The sequence below is a fragment of the Typopeltis vanoorti genome, chromosome 3, assembly GCF_054136105.1.
Source record: "Typopeltis vanoorti isolate ZY-2024b chromosome 3, IOZ_Tvanoo_1.0, whole genome shotgun sequence".
NCBI classification, from domain to species: domain Eukaryota; kingdom Metazoa; phylum Arthropoda; class Arachnida; order Uropygi; family Thelyphonidae; genus Typopeltis; species Typopeltis vanoorti.
This window is the reverse complement of record NC_143551.1, coordinates 17,107,889-17,124,664: the sequence shown is the minus strand read 5'-3', so window position 1 is coordinate 17,124,664 and position 16,776 is coordinate 17,107,889. Positions and strand designations below refer to the sequence as shown.

Genomic DNA, 16,776 nt, shown 5'->3' with positions numbered 1-16,776 from the left:
CGAGTTGTTTTATGTTGACGTACAATTTTGGTGTTGACAGACGTCCCTGATTTAAACACTTTGCGGCTGTTTCCGAAGCAAGTATTCTAGATGTCTCCGGAGGTTTCTCTTTTTATGGAAATAAGTTTTGAATTTTAGTTTTCTCCATGAGAATACCTTTTAATAAACCACACTTTTTAATGTGTCTAACATAGTTGTTTCAAATATTTATTATATTTATATTTTAAATTTAATATATTTACTTTTTAATATAGTAGAAATTCAACCAGATAGCTAATATTGTTAATAAAACAAAATATTGTTCATTTGATTATTCATGTGCCTTTTCTCTATTTCCAAAGTAATTTGCAGAGTTTACTCCATTTCCTGCCTACCAACATCTCTTACAGTCATTCTGCAAATAGTAGAAGGTTTGGAAGATAACAGCAGTTTTAATTGCATCATGTTGCAGTTGCTGTTGTCATCAGGTCTACCTTAAAGAACTTGTGGGACATGTTTTTCCCCACCTTAATTAATTGTTCAGCCTTAATCTAAGAAGTAGCTTAAAATAACTGTCAAATTGAAAGTATATTTTAACTTGCTCTAAGTATTAGTCATATTACTTTTTTTGCATATTTTTACTTATGAAGTGATTTGATTAATACTGGAAAAAAATTCTACCATATTTTTTTAATATATTTAATATAGTTATTTTAAATATTTATTATATTTATATTTTAAATTTAATATATTTAGTTTTTAATATAGTAGAAATTCAACCAGATATCTAATATTGTTAATAAAACAAAATATTGTCTTAATTAAATTTGTAAGAGAAAGTTATATAAAACTTGTTAAAATTTGGAAGGCAGCATTAAGTATTACCCTCAGTTTATACAGTACCACATCAGCTAGTAGCATTGTGTTACTGTTTCAAGCAGTATGTGGTAAAATTATAACTACTGGTATGTAATAATAGTGACATATATGCATGCATGAGCTGAATCTAGACATGTTGATTAGTTGGTGCATAGTATAAGTAGTATCAGCATAACGTGTGTAATATGTTTTTTGGTCAATTCAGTGAACTCTAACAAATTCAAACTACATGTTCTTATGAACTGGTGTGAACCAACTCCAGCACATTCCTGTGTTCATGTGATTTTCTTGTGGTATTATTATTATTATTAAGGGCAACTATAAGGAGTTTAGAGACTCGAGGGAGGCCCTAACATCATGTCAAGACAACTATTTTACATTCACACAGTATATATCTTACCTCACCTTGAACTCATTCACAGTCATGGCTCCCACAATGGACTCTGGCAGCTTATTCCACTCATTCACCACTCTCCAAGTAAAAAACCTAGCTCTAACACCCTTGCTAACCACACTCTTGCCCAGCTTCCATGTATGGCCCCTAGTCCTCCCACCAACAGTCCTATTCTTAAAAATATCTTCTGAATTAATCTTATAGAAACCCTTCAGTAATTTGAATGTCAATCATATCACCCCTTTTTTGCCTATCCACCAATTTCTGCAACCCACAAATCTTCAACCTGTTCTCATAAGGTCCATTCCATAGACCTGCTATCATCTTGGTCACTCGTCTCTGGATCCTCTCCACCTCCTCCCCATCAAGAAGAAATTGTGGCACCTATAACTGGGCACAGTAGTCAAGATGGGGTCTTATCAAGGCTCGATACAGAGGAACAATAACCTGTTCCTCTCTGCTCATTAAAGTATTTTTCAGCAACCAAGTGATTTGATGAGCTGATTTAGCCACTTTTGCGATGTGCCCCCCTGAACTTCAACTCCCTATCAACCAATACTCCCAAATCCCTGGCCTCGTCAATCTCCTGGAGTACGGTTCCACCAATGTGATATACTGCTGCTAATCTTTTCACCCCAAAATGCATAACCTTCCACTTTGCCACATTAAATTGACATTCATTCTCCTTAGTCCAGTCCTCCAAACTATCCAAATCATCCTGCAAAATTTTGACATCCTGTGCACTCACTATTGCTCTATCTAACTTTACATCATCAGCAAACAAATGAATACTTCCTCTCAGATCCTTTCCTATATCGTTAATGAACAAATTGAACAGTAGTGGTCCAAGAACAGAACCCTGCAGCACACCACTAGTCACAGGCCGCTCCTGAATAAACCACTCTCTGATATCTCTCCATCTCACCAACCCTATATCCATCCTCATATGCTGCAGTTTACTGATTAGAATTCCATGTGGTATCCTGTCAAAGTCCTTAGCAAGGTTCAGTAGAATCACTGTAAACCCATTACCCTTATCCAGTTCAGCCGTCATTGTGTTATAAAATGTGAGCAAGTTACTGAGGCAGCATGATTTATCCTTCACAAAACCATGCTGTTCCGCATACAGTATCCCATTTTCATCTATCCAATCCTGTATTTTTCTCTTGACTATTTTCTCCAAGACTTTGACAACGATTCCTGATATGCTGATTGGTCAGTAATTTACAACAGCAGTCTTTGAACCTCCTTTATGCAGTGAACTATTTTCCCCTCTTTCCACCCCCTCAGGACAGGACTAACACAGACCCGAGACTCAAATTAAACAAAATGGTCAAGGGCACTGACAATTCTTTAGCCTCTTCATGTATGACACAAGCTGGTATACCATCCAATCCCACAGATGTATGGACATTGAGGTTTTGCAATAGACTATTCACCTCCACTTCATTCACCACAATTCCCATATAAGCTATTGGTTAATTCATTCCTGCAAGGTCACCACCTGGATGATATACTCTTGCAAAGTGCTCACTCAGTAATTCTACTATATCAACTGATTCGGTTACCTCCCTGCGATTGGCATTCTTTAAAATCATTCTGCCATATACATTTTTTCTTTTACTTGTAACATATCGATAAAACTGTTTGGGATTCTTTTTAGCCTGCATGGCTAATGTTCTTTCATAATCCGCTTTTGCTTTTCTTACCACACTCGTTACCCTTCTGACCTGTGCTTTATACCATTCATGTGCCTGCCGGTCACCTTTCTTCTTAAATTCCCTCCATAGTTGTTTCTTTTTTTGCAGCTCAAGCTTAATGGTGTTATTCATCCATTTAACCCCTACTTGATTTATTATTCGCACTCTAGGTATACAGTCAACCATTGCCTCCTGAAAACACTTCTTAACTGCCTCCCATACACTATCAACATCCACCCCTTTGCAGTTTTACATGCCATGGCACTGAACCAATCAAACTCCTAAGCTTGTCATACTTACCAGCCCGATAATTCCACATGTACCCTGTCTTAATTGTAAATTCCACACCACTAGCCACCTGCCAAGTCAAGACCCTATGATCACTTTCACCAATATGTGTGTGGCAATGTGGTCATATTCGTTACAGCCAAATTCTCAGATGCAATTACTAGGTCAAGCACTCTCTGATCCCTAGTATTTTCCATTGCATGCTGTCGCAGATAGTTATCCCTTAATAACCACATAAAATCCAATTTCTTCCTCCCATGTGTCCTCTCCTCCTTCCAATCAATGTTAACATAGTTGAAATCTTCCATAATAATTATCCTCCTTCCACTCATTTCTTCTATTTGCTTATGCATACTATCACCTGGTCTATAGCAGCACCCAACTGTATATTTTGTTCTGATAGTCTCAGTCTCACACCAAATAGCCTCAAATGTGCTCTTTTCTCTATTCTGCAGTTCCACTTCTATTCTCCTTTGCTGCAGCTCATCAGCTATCATCAATAACACTCCCCCCCCCCCATTTTATTCTCTCTGTCACTCCTGAACACACCATACCCCTCATATTCAATCCCACTAGCTATATAATCTTCTTCAGCCATGTTTCACTAATGCCAATAACCTGTGGCCTGGAAGTGCCAATCAAGGCCAAAAATTCTTCCTTCTTTTTCCTAATATTTCTGGCATTAGTATACATGAATTGCAGAAGCCCATTTGTCCCATCCCTATTTTGATGCCTTATACTAACTATCCCATTCTGATTTGTTTTTCTTCGTACTCGCTCAGGCATATTACACACCACAAATCTTATATAAAATAATAATCTTGTATGAAATAATGCTCTGCATAATTTTACTTAACCAATGTCAGTTGTTCAACTGACAGTTATTGATTTACGAAATTACTAATCCTTCATAATTTAAAAACATTTAAATCATCATTAAGGAGCCAGAGTCCTGAAAATGATGATTCCATTAATTAGTTGCGTGGTGATGTTGCTTCGCTACTATATATCCACACTTTTGGGATTCCCTCTGTGTCTGATGAACTTACTTTTTATTTTATTTTCTTTTTTTTTTTTTTTTTTTAAGTTGATACAAGTCAGACAATGTTTGAATGCACTTTTAAGTTGGTGCAAGTTGAATAACTATTATAGATAAATATGTGATATCAGCTCTCTCAACTGTACCTTTTTTCTTTTTTTTTTTTTTTTTTTTTAAGAGACTGCACCTTCTTCACTAATCTTTCTTTTTTTTTATTTCTTTCATTGAACCACCATAATATTTCCAGGTTTCAGATATAGAGTGCAGTTTTTCATGACTAGAGGCAAATCACTGGAATACTCACTATAGATATCTGACAGATTATTAATACATGGTGACTCTATGGAGTTCATAGACTCATTGAGGGAGGCCTAATCATTATGCCAAGCACCATCCCATATTTGCATAGTGTCTCTCATGCTTTGCTTTGATTTCATTCATAGTCATGGCACTCACAACAGATTCTAGCAACCTATTCCACTCATTCACCACTCTCCAAGAAAAAATCTAGTTCTCATCCTTAATAGCCACACTCTTGCTCAACTTCCAAGGATGGCTCTCAGTTCTCCCATCACCAGACCTGTTCTGACAAATTTCCTCTGTATTAACCTTGTAATAACCTTCCAGTAATTTATATGTCTGAATCATATCATCTCTTTTCAACCTCTCAACCACTTACTGTAACCCACAAATCTTTAACCTATCCTCATAAGGTGCATTTTATAGATCTTCATGACCATCTTGGTCACTCACCTCTAGATCCTATCCATCTTCTCATTCCCAAGAGTAGACAAGATAGGGTCCTACTAACCTTCTAAAGAGTTATAACTTGCCATATCTCTGCTTTTTTTGGATTCTTCAGTAATCAAGTAATTTGATGAGCTTTTTTATCCACTTTTCTAATATGACCTTTAAACTTCAACTCCCTATCTATGAACAAACCCAAATCCCTGGCTTCATAAATTTCCTGAAGTACAATTTCATCAATATGGTACACAGCTAGTAATCTTTTCATCCCAAAATGCATCCCTTACTTGTTTGTGCAGAACAGTGTGCAAGATATTTTTAACTGACTGCGAGTTCAATGATAAAAGATCTGAGTATATTAGTTGTTTAAAACTAATAACCATACAAAAAATACCAATTAGTTTAGTCACAGTTGATGAGTAGTTTCTTCAGAGCAGCAAATAAAGTAAGATTATTATTATTATTATTGCTGCACAGGCACCTCCATGGAGTCCTAAGACTCATCATAAGAGACCTAAACTGCCAACACCATATCTCTCCTTGAAACTATTAACAGACAGCTCCCACAGCTGACTTGGACAACCCATTCCATTCATTCAACACTCTCCAAGTGTAAAATCTAGTCCCTGTGGTCTTTCAAACTACACTTTTACCCAGTTTCCAGGAAGGACCTCTTGTTCTGCCCTCTTTAGCCAAATCCTGAAACATTTGTCCTACATGAGTCCTATGAAAGCCTCTAAGTCACTTAAATGTTTCTGCTATATCCTCCCTTTTTTTTTTTTTTGCCTATCAACCAACTTTTGCAATCCACAAACCCTCAATCTATCCTCATAGAGAGCATTTTAGAGACCACTCATCATCTTGGTCACTTGCCTCTGGATCCTCTCTGCCACTTCCTCATTCCCATGAAAACTAGGTGACCAGACCTGAACACAGTAGGCCAGTTGTGATCATATCAAAGACTTTTATAAAGAGAAATGATAACTCCCTTATCACTGCTTATTAGTGTGTTCTTTAATAATCATGTAATCCTGTGAGCTATCCTGACTACTTTAGCAATATATCCTCTAAACTTCAGCTCTCTATCTCCTACTACTATTAACCCCCCCAATCCCTTGCTTCATCAGTTTTCTGAAATAGAGTTCCCTCTATGTGATACACAGCTTGTAATTTTTGTATCCCAAAATGCATAACTTTACATTTTTCCATATTAAAAGTTAGAGTTAAGATTAAATACAGTTAAATACAAATTTTATGAAACTCATTTGAGTATTAACAATTGAAAAAAAATTGAAAAGTTGAATGCAGTTATATTGAGATATTTAATTGGTTAATCCCAAGCATCACTTATGATAAGACTTTCGTTGTGTTGAGAGAACCGTGTTAGTTTACAGTGATAGATTTTTTGATACAGTGTGAGAGAAAGTTTTCAGATGGTAGCTTTATCTCAATTCATGACATGATTTGTGGAGATTGAAGGAGACTATGGTTTTGAATTGCATATAGGCAACTCTGATATTGTGACATAAGTAGAGCATTAATTTTGGTATAGAGATTTCTGATGTAGAGGATGGTAATGGAGTCTATATGAAAATCAAGATTTTGCTTTTGAAGAGGATTAGAATTTAGTATTTTTGGACTGGGCCTCTTGAATATCTATTGGGGATAAACTGGCTGATTAGAAACTGGAGTTCTTTCTATCTTCATCTTTTAAAATGGGAACTGCTTGTGTGTTTTAAAGTATGAATTATGCCTAATTTTTATGATTGATGGATGAGGAAATGAGGATAAAGATAGTGTAGGCTTTCAGTAAATGTTTAGTGACATTCCATTTCTTGTGTTTCTGAGATCAGGACATTAAGGAAAGTTATTTGTTTTAATTCTCTGATTCTAATGAAAAGGAATTTTTATGAAGGGAGTTAAGAGAATTTAAAAAAGTTACTTAAATCTGAAATATCAAGTCTCCAGACATTCTTTTCTCATTTTCTTTTTTCAATTGATCTCAACAAATCCCACCAAATGGCAGGTTTAGGATTGTTTGGAAAAATCAAAGTTCTCCATAAATAGAAGGGGGGAAATAACAGGCTTCTCATGGCTAGGCCAAAAAGTTGTTTGTAAAGACAGTTGCTCCATTTAAAAAAATTGCACTGAAAACAGTGCTTGGAAAGTATTGACGTCTCTGGTGAGAAGAGGCCCTTAGTAAGGCTCAATGCTTCATCTTCAACTGCATCATCTGAAACAACAAGTAGTTTCAGATGATGAAACTACTTGTTGTTTTGTGTCTGGTTATTATAATTTCAATGGCTAATAAGCCTAGTCCTTTTATCAGTCTGCAAATAGCTTGTTTACATTTTTCTTTCCTGATGCAGTCTTGTATAATTCATCATTATCAATTTCCTGATATGGTATCCTGTACATCCCTTGAGGGATGTACAGGATACCATGACAGACTATGTGATTAAGTTTACATTACTACTATTCTCCTATGAGCAGTTTTCCTCCAAATTAGTCAATTAATTGTCAGGACTCCAGTATTTTAATTATAATTCTTGGATGCAATTTATTATTATTATTATTCAGGCCTCCATGGAGTCAAAAGAGTCATCGTGGGAGGTCTTTTCTAAGAAACACAAGTCTATTAAGACTCATCAAGGGAGGTCCCTCCTAGGAAATACAAAGTCTATCATACCACTCCTTAAATGCATTGACCGTTCTTGCTCTCACCACTCCATCAGGCAATGCATTCCATGGTTCAACCATCCTCCATGCAAAGAAACCACTCCTCACCCCTCTTTCTCACAGTTTCCTTTCGTAACTTCCAGGGATGGCCCCCTTGTCATGACTCCCTCCCGCTGTTTAACCAAGCAAAAGAACTTCCCAGTGTCAACCCTGTAACCATCTCTCAACAGTTTAAAAGTCTCAATCATATCACCTCTACTTCTTCTATCCACCAAACTCTGCAGTCCACACTCCCTCAGCCGATCCTCATAACTAATATTGTACAGTCCCGACACCATCTTTGTTATTTGCCTTTGTACCCTTTCCACAGTTAATTTATCCCCTTCAAATCCTGGGGACCAGATCCGAGAACAATAGTCTAAGTGTGGTCTGATCAGAGTCTTATACAATGGAATGATAACCATTTTATCTCTGCAGGTCAGTGTCCTTCTCATTATTGCAGCAATCCTCTGTGTTACCTTCACTACCTTTGTAACATGTCCCCTAAATTTCAGGTTTATATTACTCATCAAACCCAGATCTCTTGTCTCTCCTACCTCCTCCAGTTTAACTCCTCCCATAGAGTATGCATCGTCCCATCTATGTGTCCCAAACGTCAAGACCTTACATTTTGCTGCATCAAATCATCATCCCCATTCATTTGCCCATCTATCTAGCTTATTCAAATCCTCTTGCAGGGCTACCACATCTGCAGTATTACTAATAACCCTTCCCAGCTTTGCATTATCCGCAAACAACTGAATATCCCTTTGCAATCCACGGACAATGTCATTGATATAAAGGTTAAACAATATAGGTCCCAGTACTGAGCCCTGTGGAACCCCCACTTGTAACCTTTCTGCCTTTTTTTTGATATTGCTCCACCATATACAACTCTCTGATACCTATTATACAGCCAATCCTGAATCCAGTTGACCAATTTGACATCCAGACCCATGTGCTGCAACATGAATATCAGCTTATCATCTGGCACCCTGTCAAATGCCTTTGCTAAGTCTAGGAAAATGGCAGTATATGTCTTTTCCTCATCTAATGCTCATGTAACTTTATAATAAAAGGCTAGCATATTGCTAAATCAAGCATGCCCCTTAACAAATCCATGTTGACTCCTACTGATAACATTACCTTCATCTGCCCAATGCTGTATATGGTCCCTCACTACTTTCTCCAAGATCTAACTAACTACTGATGACACACACAAACTGGCCTATAATTAGACACTTCCAGTCCGCTACTGCCCTTATGCAATGGCACTCTCTTATTTTCCTTCCATTCCATGGGCACCTTTCCTGCAGCCAGACTTCCATTGAAAAACCAGGTCAAGGGCACTGTCAGTTCCTTAACACATTCTCTCAAAACTTGTGGTGAAATACCATCCAGTCCCACAGCATTACTAACATCCAGAGTACTCGGTATGTGGAACACACTCTCCTCCTGTACCTCTAAACCTCGAACCTGCTCTATCCCTCTAGTATTCAAATTGACTCCTCCAGGATGAAATACTCCAATAAAGTGTTCATTGAACAATTCCACTATGTCCTCTGCATCAGTCACTCTGTTCCCATTTTTATCCCACAATGTCATTCTTCCATAGTCATTTCTCCTCCTACTGTCCACATAGCTAAAAATATTCCCTAGGATTTTCCTTGGATCTAAGGGCCAATCTTTTCTCATATTCCAGTTTCACCTTCCTTACCATACTAGTCACTCTTCTGGCCTGTGTCTTATATTCTTCATGCATCTTCTCTTCACCTGTCTCCTTATATCTCTTCCATAGCCTCTTTTTTGCATGTAGCTCCTGTTTAATATTGTTTGTCATCCACTTTACTCCAAATTGTGTCCTCTTCTTCACTCGTGGAATGCAGCTTACCATTGCTGCTAACAAATATTCCTTCACAATTTCCCAAGCACTAATGATATCCTGGCCTTCCAATTCCTCCCTCCATGAAACTTCCCCAAGTTGACGTCTAAGACTAGTATAATCACCTGCCTTATAATTCCACATATGTTCCCGTCTCTTTGATACTCCTGCATGTGTATTCATTTTCCAAGTCAAAACCATATGGTCACTCACTCTCTCTCCAACTGGTGGGAGAAATGTCATCTCAGTTATTATCAGCTCTTCTGATGCTATAACCAAATCCAAAACTCTTGAACCTCTTGTTCCTTCTGTTACATGTTGCCTAAGACATTTGTCCCTCAAGAATTCTAAAAATTCCATTCTCTTATTGCTACATGCATCTTCTTTTCCCCAATCTATACTGCTGTAGTTAAAATCTCCCATTACAATCGTTCTTCTTGCACTTGTCACGCTCAACTGTCTCAACATCTCCTGGTCCCCATCCTCTGTGCTCCTTGGTCTGTAGCAACACCCCACTAAATATCCTGTCTTGCCCACCTCCATCTCACACCATATGCTCTCAAAATCATTAGTGTCACAGCCTTCCAAAGCTTCCACTCTTAGAGGACATAGGTCGTCACTCATCATAAGCAGTACTCCACCACCATGCTTTCCCTTCCTATCCTGCCGAAAAATGCTGTACCCAGCAACTTCTATTCCTGTTATTATATCCTCTTCTGTCAACTATGTCTCTGTGATCCCAATAATCTTTGGCCAGGCTGATGCTATCAGTGCCACCAATTCCTCTCCCTTATTCCAAATACTCCTGGCATTAGTATAAAGCATAAAAATGCCATTGTTTCTATACCCAGCATTATCCCTTCTAGACTTCACTAGGCTCAGCGTTACCTGATGTCATCCCCCTTCTCTCAAGTACCCATTCCCACAAGAGGCCACCCCTGCTACCATCCACACTGGGACACACTGACTCGTTCAGAACAGCAATCTCTCCAGATGCCTACATCCTTCCTCATTCAAATGCAGGCGGTTTCTCACATACAATTCCTCTCTGCTCTCAAACGCACTCCAAGCATCCACATATTCGAATCCTCTCTTCTGACACATTTTCGCCATTATGCCATTCAATATCACCGCTCTTCTCCTCAGCTCGACATTATCATACCTAGGCAACACACACACTATCTTACCTCTCTGTGTCTTCTTTCGTACAGCCTAAAGCAAGAATCTCATATCTCTCGCTGCCCTGTTTACACCATCACTCAAGTCATTTGTTCCCACCATCACAATCATCTCATCCACCCTTTCACCTCTCTTAATTGCCATAGCCACACTTTCTATCATTCCTCCTGGCAAACACTCCTCACGCATCCTATCTTGAACACCACGGATCATTGAGTCCCCATACATTAAACCTCTTACCACCATATTCCTCGATTGCTCACATGCATCCCTCACTCTCTCTCTTGTAACAGTTTCCCTCTGTGCTCCTGTACTTACCTGCCTTCCTGACATCACTCTATCTCTAGTCCCTGTGCTCTCTTGCATTCCTCTCACTCCTTCTCTCCTGCTGTTTCCATTCTTTCCTCTCCTATCATTCCTATATCTAACACTTATTCCCTCTCTTCCACTTATCCTATTCTCACCTCTTCTATCATTCATACAACTCTCTCTCTCTCATTCCCTCTCTTCTACTGTTCCCATTCTCTTCTCTTCTATCACTCCCATAACTCTCTCTCATTCCCTCTCTTATACTGTTCCTATTCTCTCTTTTTCTGCCATTTTCATAACTCTCTTTCAATCTCTCTCTCCTCTACTATTGTTCCTATTCTCTCCTTTTCTCTCATTCCCATAACTCTCTCACTCCTCCTCTGATTCGCCTTGCATTCATCTCTTCCATTCTCTTAATTTAATCTTTCACACTTCTCATCTCATTCCCCAGACATTCCACCTGCTCTTTCAGCTCATCTATCTCTCAGGCAGAAGCATTCGCAGGTCGTATAGGTAGAGATGACCTGCGAATGCTTCTGCCTGGTATCTCAGCTTGGGCCTGGCTCCCACTGAAGAGACCTCAATAAAGGTCGAAACTAGTCTGGGTAGTGGCCCTTCCCTTAATGCATAAAATTAGACATATCCGCAAGGAGATGTGTTTTGCATTATAGGAGATACTGAGACAGGAGTGTTGGTAGCTTGCTCCACCTTTGCAACGAGTTGCCCTGGTGTTGTACCACCTTACCCCAGTCCTGAAGATACTTTCAGGCGCAAACTTTGTTTGCTCACACTTGGATAAAGGATTAAACTAAATTTATTATACTCTAACCAAGTGAAAAATAAACTTTCAACAAACATTAAAGATTTTTTTGGAATCGGTAGCAGATTTAAATAGCCAACATCATCTAAATAAATATGGTTGTGTTAAAATTTTCAAGATTTGGTAACATTAATTCTTACATCTCACTGAAAGCCAAGAAATAAATGAGCCTGCATCCATAGAGGCACTCCTCTTTGGTCTTTGCGCTTTTAACTTATTAGCTTAATTAAAAGCACCAATTATTGCTAGTGTGTTTTTGTGTGTGTTATTACAATTTTTATATTGTATTCCAGAATATGTCTGTAACACATGAAATATTGAAACTATTAAAATCTTTAATTATTTCTTTCTGCTGTTTTATTATTATTATTTATACAAATATACCATGAAGTCAAGAGACTTATCACAGAAACCCACACTATCACAAACTTTCTTTTGTGTAAATTTTATAGAATCCCTTAGTAACTTATTATTTACATAGATACTCCATATAGCCATATAGAGTGGCTATCATTACAGGATAGCCACTCTATCCATTAACACAATACCTATCCTTAAACCTGTTTACTGTTGGGGTGTTTACAACCAGTTCTGGCAATCCATTCCACTCATTCACCACTCTCCAAGTAAAGAACCTAGTCCACACACCCTTACTAACCACACTCTTAGACAAATTCCAAGTGTGACCCCTTTTTTCCCCCCTTAGTCTCCATGTATTGAAAAATTTCTTTTGTGTCACTCTTTCAGAATCCCTTTAGTAACCTAGAAGTTTCTATCATATCCTCTCTCCTCTGCCTGTTAGCTAAACTCTGCAACCCACACACCTTCAATCTATTTTTATGAAGAATATTCCACAGACCTTTTACTAGTTTGAACACTCATTTCTAAATCCTTTTCACCACTCCCAATCTCCAAGAAACATAGGTGACCAAATCTCTCACAGTAGTCAACATGTGGCCAAATAATAGCCTTAAGAAGAGGGATAATGACCTCCCTATCTTTACTTGTCAATGTGTTCTTCAACATCCAAGTAATCCTCTGAGCCATTTTGCCAACTCTTACTATATGTTCTCTGAATTTCATATATCTATCGAGTATCATTTTTTTTATTTCTATTTCCATGGGAATATGGTTGAGGATTTTGGATGCAGTTGTTTTTCCAACAGCGACTTATAGATGTGAGACTTGGAACCTAAAGAAGTCAAATGAGAGATGGATAACTGCTTTTCAGATGTGGTGTTACCAAAGGCTGAGGATATCATATACTGAAAGGCATACAAATGAATCAGTGTTAGAAAAGATCAGTAGAACTTTAAGGCTTCTTAAGGATATTGACAGAAGATAGTTAAAATATTTTGGACACATTGAAAGGATGGAAGGAGGACTTCTCAGAACAGTAATAGAAAGTAAAGTTCATGGGAAAAAGAGGAAGGTATGAGATGGATAGATGAAGTGTGTGGAGTGACTGATCTTCAGAGATAAATTATATATTTAGTTTAATCCTTTATCCAAGTGTAAGCAAGCAAAGTTTGCATCTGAAGTATCTTCAGGATTGGGGCAACTCATGGTAAAGGTGGACAAAGCTTCACATCATTTGCCTTAGTATCCCATAATGCAAAGCACACTTTCCTGCAGATATGTATAATGCTATGCATTATGGGGAAGGGCCACTACCCAGACTAATTTTTTTGACCTTTATTGAGGTCTCTTCAGTGGGAGCCAGACCCAGAGGTGATACCAAGGTTGAAGCAATGTAGAAGTCATAAGGTGTGACACCTTTTGGCAACTCGTATAGGTAAATATGACTTCTACATTGCTTCAACCTTGCTATCACATCTGGGTCTGGCTCCCACTGAAGAGACCTCAACAAAGGTCGAAACCGGTTGGAAGCTTGGGTGATGACCGGTGCTGTGCTGTAGCCAATGAAGTTTTAACTGAGACTCTACAGTTGCTGTCACCCAGGTCCTGGGTGGGGGTGGAGAGTTAATGAATGGCAATGCTGTAGCCCGTGAAGTTAACTGAGGCACGGCTGTTGCTGTTACCCCTTAGATGAGATATGAGCAAATCAGCGGCTCTGCTCGGTGGTGGGGTGAGCCTGCCACAGTGTAGAGCCAACCGGTTATGAGAGTTCTTCTCAGTGGCAGGGTGAGCCTGTTACTGAGGGGAACAACGCTGAGTTTTTTGGAATTTGACCTGTACTTGAACATTCAATAAAGATCGAAACTGGTCTGGGTAGTGGCCCTTCCCTTAATACATTGCATTATATATGTCCGCAAGGAGATGTGCTTTGCATTATGGGTGATACTAAGACAAGTAGTGATGAGAGCATGGTCCACCTTTACCACTAGTTTCTTCAGTCCTGAAGATACTTCAGGTGCAAACTTTGTTTGCCTACATTTGGATAAAGGATTAAACTAAATTTATTATAGTCTAACCAAGTGGGAAAAACTTCCAACTTCTTTCATGTCAGTAACCCATTCCTAGATACACTGGTCACACATCTTCCTTCTGGCAGTCTATCCTTCACGGTCTACTGCAAACCAACACACACTGGCCAATACATGCATGCCAATTCATACCACCACCCATCATAAAAATATGGAGTCATTAAAACCCTTAAAAACAGGGCTATAACAATTTGCTCCAACCAGCAAGCTCTGAAACAGGAACTAAAAATCATCAGCGACACATTCATAAATAATGGCTATAACAAAAACACTTCATAAAACATCAACAAAAAGGAATCTAGACTACAGTAAAACCATAGCCATCCCATAGATTAAAGGGTTATTGGAAAAAAATCAACAGAATCCTACACCATTATAACCTCAATGCCACCTTTAAACCATCTACTAAACTTAGAAACATATTCAACTCCTCCAAGGATCCTCTCCTTCCATTAGCACATCCTGGAGTTTATTACATCCACTGCACCTGTAACTTACTGTACATTGGTGAAACAGGACATACAATCTTATACATAAGAAAGAACACATAAGACACATTAAATATAACATTTTGGTGAAGCAGGCCTCTCAGATCATGTTTTCAACACCTTATACCAAATAGACTGGAAAAGTACCTGCTCTTTTCACCATACTAAAACCTGGTATGAAAGAAAATTTAAGGAAGCCTGCAAAATTCTGATAAACCACCCAAATATCAACAATAAAGGCAGCATGAAACTTCCAAGAATCTGGATGGAACACATTCAACCCACCTAACACGTAGCATCCAGCATACGTCAGGACTCTAGGCAACCTTCAGCCAGTATTGGAAACCATTCCACACCAACTGGTTGGAATGTATATGTATGATCATGGTGTTAATATATATATATATACACACATATACATAGACTTGTTATTGCTCCCAATGTAATTTTACATAATATCAATAATAGGACTCTAGCATTGATGTATATTTTTATTTATTTATTTATTTTATTTTATTTTATTTTTGCCAGAGGTTAGGCCAATAATTGTTGTAATGGTTGACCAGTAACTTTAACAAACCATGTAGATTGTAATTTAGCTTGTTTTCTGTATATAGTGCACATGCTCCAGAAGATGACCTTGATATAAAGGTCGAAACGTCGAAAGTGGATCTTAGTTTATATTAAACTAAAGTTTTACTCAAACACGGTAGTTGTCTCCATAATTTTCCAAAATGTGTTCTCTTACTTGCTATGTAGCAAAAAAGAAAAAAAAAAAAACTCTTTTGAATTTACTTTGGCTTCTTAGCTAATTTTCTCTCAAAAAAATCAGATTTAGTCTTCTTTATCATACTAATTACCCTTCTTGCTTGTGCTTTATATTGCTCATAGGCATGCTGATCACCTTGTTGTTTATATTCCTTTCACAGTGCTTTTTTTTTTTTTTTTTTTTTTTTTTTTTTTTTTTTTTTTTTTTTTTGCAGTTTCTGTTTATTAATGCTAGTCATCTACTTAATCCTTACTAAGTTTATCTTCCTGACTCTAGGTATGCTCTCTGATACTGCCTCGTTCAAACAGTCCTTGGCGACTTCCCATGCACTAATGACATTCATTCCGTATAATTTTTTATGCAGTGGCACAGCTCCAAGTTGCCTTCTAACTTTTTCATAATCACCAGCTTTGTAGTTCAGCATAAACCCTTTCTTGACTGAAATTTCCTCATGTTGAGCAACCTCCCAGATAAGACTGCATGATCATTTTAATGCTATTACCAGATCCAACACTGTGTTGTTTCAGGTAAGTATCCACAGTGTTGTTTCAGGTAATTATCCCCTAGTAACTGTATATAAAAGGACACATGGAAAATTTCCATTTTTCCACGTCTTTTCCTCCTTCCATTGTATATCACCATAGTTGAAGTCTCCCGTGATAATTACTTGACCTGTGCTAATCTGCAGATGCATGTTGTCCACATCTTCCGGACCCCTCCAGGTCTATAGCAGCAACAATATATTTTGTCCTGTTGGCCTCTATCTCACACCAGTAGCCTCAAATGAACTATTTCCATTAGATCTGAAATCTTCCTTAACTTCTATTTTTGTTGGTTGAAGTTCTTCAGCTGTCATTAATAACATTCCTCCTCTTGCCTTATTTCCTCTATCTTCTCTGAATATACAATATCGATTACATTCTGTTCATGTACCTACATTATTCTCTGACAACCAGATCTTGCTGATGTTTTGGCCAAGTCGATCTGACCAATGCCAAAAATCTTCTGTCCTTTATTTTTGATGCTTCTGGCATTTGTGTACATGCATCTCAATATCTGCTTTGGCCCACAGTTATCCTTACATAATGTCATTACCTGCAAATTCAGATTCAAAATCTGGGAACCTGCTCCTAGTTCT

General features: G+C 38.0%; 1 protein-coding gene across 2 annotated transcripts in view; it reads left to right on the top strand.

Moving 5' to 3' along the window:
* Positions 1-16,776, top strand: part of Trm1 (tRNA methyltransferase 1) — a 182,111-nt gene that overhangs the window by 553 nt on the left and 164,782 nt on the right. The window lies entirely within an intron of this gene.